Genomic DNA, 6,445 nt, shown 5'->3' with positions numbered 1-6,445 from the left:
CGCTAAAGAATCAAATGCAGAAACATATGGAGGAAATCCAATACCCACCCAGAAAAAGTACAGAGGACACTAGTTCAGCTCAAATGTATACATTAATAGCATCAATAGTAAATAAGCAACAGTAGAAAGTCAGAAACTCAGAGTGGAATTCTTTTCTACTAGGTCAGCTCAAATGTACAAATTAATAGAGTCGAATGTAAATAAGCAACAACAGAAAGTTATAGAGAAACTCAGAGCGGAGTTTTCTGAAATAAGAAAAGAATTCTCAGAACTCATAGCATCTGAATTAAAGAATCAACTGCAGAATCATAGTGAGGAAACCCAATGTGAAGAAAACACTGCAGTAAAAGAATTAATAACTGCTTCTAAAAAAGACAAGGATAAAAAAAATAGAGGAAATTAGAAAAATGACAGATTACTTGAATAAGCAATACAGAAAAAATAGATCGCATGAAGCAGAGTCGAAGAGATATACAGGAACTTAAAATCTCATTCAAAAGCTTTCAAAATCATTTGAGTGAAAATGCAGACAGTTTCACATCTTGAACACGCTGGTGCAGCTAGTGAAAAGGTAAGAAAGGATCTCTTAAAAACAACTAGGATGCGGGAAAAAATAATCCATCACCTGCAAGATGATGCAGAGATGAACAATGTGAAACTAAGAGGTATCAGTGGGAAAGAAGGAGACAATACAAATGGCATTTAAAAAATATGGGCAGAAGAAATAGCAGAAAACTTCCCAAATATGAGGAAACAATCTGACATTCAGGTAACCAAAGCATACAGAATGCCAAGTAACCTCAATCCAATGAAAAACACAGCAAGACATATAATAGTCAAGATCCCAGAAATTCAGTCTAATAATATACTAAAAGCCACTAGAGAAAAGAAGCAGATCACATTCAAAGGAAAACCCATCAGAATTACAATCAACTTCTCTTCACAAACCATGAAGGCAAGAAGAGCATGGAGCAGAGTACTTCAGCTCCTCTATGAAAACAAATTCCAGCCCATACTACTATACCCTGCAAAACTCTATTTCAAGTTTGATGGAGAAGTGAAATATTTATATGACAAAGAACAACTAAAAAATTTCAAGAAGACAAAGCCAACACTAAGCAGGCTACTGAAAGATGTTCTAGAGAGGGAACAAAATGGTCAGAACTCCATGACTGAGATCAAAAGCAAGCAACTAAATAGGGCAAGCAATTAAACACAGGAGAAAAAGAAGTAAACAACAACAGGTAAATAACATGTCAACCATAAGTCAATACATCTGAAACCAAACCATCAATGTAAATGGACTCAGTTCACCAATTAAGAGAAATTGACTGGCACAGTGGATTAAGAAAAAAAATCCAACAATATGCTGTGTACAAGAAAAACGTTTAACTCATAATGATATTCATAGGCTGAAAGTCAAAGGATGAAACCCAATGTTACATGCCCCAGCACGTCAGAAAAAAGCAGGGGTAGAAAACCTATTCTCACATAGTCTCAACTTAAAAGCAAGAATGATCAAGTGAAATAAAGAATGCCACTATATACTGGTTAGGGGATAAGTTCAAGATGAAGAGGTAACACTCATAAATACGTATGCACCAAACACGGGACCACACAACTATATAAAGCAAATCTTAATGGACATGAAAAATCTAATGTCCAGTACCACAATCTTAACAGGAGAATTTAACAACGGCTTATCCCCAAAAGATAGGTCAACCAGACAAAAACTTAGCAAAGAAATAACAGAAAAGAACAGAGCTTGAAACAAATGGACTTGGTGCACATATACAGAGTGTTCCATCCAAACGCACCTGAATGCACATTTTTCTCTGCTGCACATGGGTCATTTTCTAAAATAGACCACATACTGGTCCATAGGTCATGCTCAAGAATATGTAAGAAAACAGAAATTATCCCATGCACATTATCTGACCACAGTGCAATGAAACTGGAAATAAAAGACAAAAGAAACCGGAAAAAAAAAATCCTAACTACATGGAAATTAAATGACACCCTACTCAGCAACCAATGAGTCACAGATGAAATTAAACAAGAAATTCAACAATATCTACAATTCAATCAAAATTCAAGCACAACTTATTGGAATTCATGGGATACAAAGAAAGCAGTTCTCAGAGGGAACTTCATAGTTGTGAACTCACACATTAGGAAAACAGAACGGGAACAAATAATTACCCTTAAGCTGCACATTTAGGAACTAGAAAAGGAAGAGTAAACCAAACCCAGAGCCCAAAGATGGGAAGAAATCATAAAGATTAGAGCAGAATTTAATTCAATTAAAAAGAAGAAAACAATTCAAAGAATTAACAAAGCAAAAGGCTGGTTCTTTGAAACATTAAATAAAATCGATAAGCCCCTAGCTAAACTCATCAAAAAGAGGAAAGAAAAAATTCAATACAAGCAGTAAGAAATGAAAAGGATGTAAATATCACAAACCCAGTAGAAATTCAGAAGATTATCAATAGCTACTTTGAGAATCTTTACTCTCACAGAATAGAAGACACTGAAGGAATGGACAGATTCCTAGTAAGGTACATATTAGCACAAATGAATCAACAAGATGTAACCACTCTCAATGGCCCAATAACAGACAATGAAATGTGAGATGTAATTAAAAACCTACCGACAAAGAAAAGTCCAGGTATGGATGGATTCACAGCTAAATTCTACTAGAAATTTATAGAAGGTGTAGTACCTATACTCCTCAAAATCTTCCATGAAATTGAAAATGAAGCAATCCTCTAAAAATCATTCCTGGGGGCTGGGGAGATGGCTCAGTGGAATAAGTGCTTCCCTCGCAAGCGCAAAGGACTGAGTTCAATCCCTGGTTCCACCAAAATAAATAAATAAATAAATAAATAAATAAATAATAAAAATCATTCTTAGAGGCAAGTATTATACTAATACCAAAAGCAGGGAAAGACACAACTAAGAAAGGCAACTACAGCTCAATCTCCCTCATGAACGTAGATGTAAAAATCCTCAATAAAATACTAGCAAATACAGCAAATCATCAAGAAGATCATATACCATGACCAGGTAGGATTCATCCCAGGGATGTAAGGATGATTCAATATTTGAAAATCTATATATGTAACATAGTGTATCAATAGAGTGAAAACTAAAAAGCACATGATCATCTCCATTGATGCAGAAAAGGCATTTGACAAAGCCCAACACTCATTCATGTTCAAAGTCCTACAGAAAATTGCAATAGATGGCCTCTACTTCAATCTGGAAAAAGGCATCTATGAAAACCCAATGGTTAACATAATCTGAAATGGGGAAAAACTGAAATCTTTTACTCTTAGCTCTGGTACAAGAAAGGATGTCCTCTATCACCACTCCTATTCAATGTAGTTCTGGAATCATTAGCTACAGCCATTAGACAAGAGAAAGAAATAAAAGGAATAAGAATAGGTAAAGAAGAAGTTAAATTATCATTATTTGCAGATGACATTATACTTTACTTGGAAGACCAAAAAAACTCCAGCAAGAAGCTACTAGAATTATTACAGAAATTCAGTAGCATAGCAGATTATAAAGTCAATACTCAAAAGTCAATAGCATTCCTCTATACAGACAACAAACACACTGAGGGGGACATTATAGAAACAGTACCTTTTACAATAGCACCAAGGAAGATGAAATACCTTGGAATTAATCTAACTAAAGAAGTCAAATATCTTTTCAAGGAAAATTACAGTACTCTGAAAAAAGTGATTGTAGATGATTTCCGAAAATAGAAAAATATTCCATGCTCCTGGATAGGAAGAACCAACATTATGAAGATGGCTATAATTCCAAAATTGCTGTACAGAATTAACGCAATCCCTATCAGACTACCACCGACATACCTCACAGAGTTTGAGAAATCATTCCTAAAATTTATCTGGAACCAGAAAAGACAAAGAGTAGCAAAGGCAGTCCTCGGCAATAAAACAAGGCAGGAGGCATTACAATTCCTGACTTGAAATTACACTACAAGGCTACTGTGCTAAAATCAGCAGGGTACTGACAACAAAATAGACTGATGATCAATGGAATAGATTAGAAGATGCTGAAGCCCCTATGAACACACTCAGCCACCTTATCTCTGACAAAGGGGAAAAACATACTCACTGGAGGAAAGATAGCCTCTTTAACAAATGGTGCTGGAAAAACTGTTTCTCTACATGCCAAAATCTCAAACTTGACCCAGGTCTATCACCATGCATTAAGCTAAAGTCAAAATGGATTACAAATCTATACATTAAAGCAGAGACATTACATCTCCTGGAAGAGAAAGTAGAACTCTTGAAGACATATGGGTAGGCAAAGGGTTTATGGACAAAATCAAATCACACGGGAAACAGTTGGAAGAATTAACAACTGGGACCTGCTCTTAATGAGAAGTTTTTTTCATGTCAAAGAAATTACCAACAAAGTGACAAGATAACCCTCAAATTTGGGAAAAAATCATGAGAAATAAGTACTCAGACAAAGGTCTGCTCTCTAGAATTTATAAGGAATTAAAAAAAACTAGAGCCCAAAAATTTAAAGACCCAGTCCAGAAATGGGAATCTGAGATCTACACATACTTCTCAGAGGATGAAATTAAAGAAGTGAATAAATATATGAAAAAAGGTTCCACATTACTAGCCATCTGTGAAATGCAAATTAAAACAACATTGAAATATTATCTCACCCCAGAAAGAATGGCCATCATAAAGAAATCACCCAACAACAAATGTTGGAGAGGCTGTGGGGAAAAAGAAACCCTTCTCCACTTCTGGTGGGAATGTAGGCTGGTGCAACTGTTAAGGAAATCATTGTAGAGACTCCTTAGAAAAGTTGGAATGGAAATCCCATTTAAACTAGCTATTCCTCTCCTCTGAATTCTCCCATAGGACCTGAAAACATCATATCATAGGGATATATGTGTGCTTTTGTTTATAGCAGCACAATTTGTAATAGCCAAATCTTGGAAACAAACAAGACGCCCATCTCCTTATGAATGGCTGAAAAGGAAGTGGTATTTTTACACAATGGAGTATTACTCAGCTAAAAAGTATGATAAACTTGAAGACTTTATATTGAAGTGGATGCTACTTAAACATAGTTATAAGTGAAATATAATAGACACACATGTGTAAATATCATATAGTTTCCCTAGTATAAGAACTCAAAAGGAAAATATAAATAGAAAAGTACAATAAAAGTAAAAGGAAAGCAGGATCTTGAGGACTAATTAAGAGAGGGAAAGGAAAAGAGCTAGGAAACATGACAGTGACTAGCCATACAGTTATATGCAGAAGATGGGCAAGGCAATGATCCTGAGCCTCTCCAGAAGATTTTTGAATCTAGCAGTTAATTGGAAAGATTCTCACCCTAACTAACTATATATACTGATACCTGTGAACTATGCAACTGCAGTGGAGATGGTAATCTGTAGTAGTAGTTTCATGCTTGGAGTGCCTGTCATTCTGGTCTTCTGAATATGAGCTGCTTGTCATGAGATGCCAGTTGCTGCTGTGCTGTCTCTCAGGTAGATGATTGTTCAACAAGAAGGGGGTGGTGAGTGAAGGCAAGAGACTAGAAAAGGCATGTTGTGGGACTGTCCTGCTTCATGTTGTATATGGTTAGATTTTTGGAGTTATGTGTAAACTTAAGAATTATATAATTCTTTGTGGCTATTTTTTAAAATATATTCTAATTTTTAAATCTTTTGGCATCATATTCTGTAGGGACTTAAAGTTCAACGTATCAATACTTGATGAAAAATACCTGTTCCATGTTATGCCTAAGATGTTTGTTATTCAGACAGATAGTGAGGTTAAGTTTAACAGGCTAGGTTGTATGGTAATAAAAATAAGCTTGTCCTCTGAATGGTTAACAACCTGTGTGCAGACCAAAATTAGAGAAAAAGGAGGGCCTCAAGGAAAGGCAACATTTTGGTCCTAGCATTCCAAGGTCAATTAAGACTCAGGATATATGAGAACTTGTACTGTAATGTCATGTAAGTCACTAGTATCCCAAATTTTCTGATCAAGGAGATTATGGGGCCAAAGAGGAAAGTGATCGATGATGTAGAGTGTGCCTAAGGAGAGTCACTTGGAGAGAAAACACTTTCTCAGGCTTTCCCAGAGAGCACATTGGCCAAGTAATGGCCATGACTCGTCCACATGGCTGACACTGACAAAGGTTCTACAATCTGAGGTACAGGATCTCGGGATAAATCCTGAGGGGATTTCAGTCATCTTATCAGACCCAAAAGTTACAACTCTTGTTGCATAGGTCCTGCTTTACCTTGCTCTTAACCATTCAGTAGATAAGTGCAAAAATGAAGTATAAGAAGTAAAGCCATGCTGTTATGTTGAGCTGTAGGGGACTCATGTCAACAATTTCTGACATTGCCAGTGAAGCAGAAGACCCAATA

This window comes from Octodon degus, unplaced genomic scaffold (genome assembly GCF_000260255.1).
Source record: "Octodon degus isolate 3935 unplaced genomic scaffold, OctDeg1.0 scaffold00338, whole genome shotgun sequence".
NCBI lineage: Eukaryota > Metazoa > Chordata > Mammalia > Rodentia > Octodontidae > Octodon > Octodon degus.
This window is presented reverse-complemented; position numbering follows the sequence as displayed.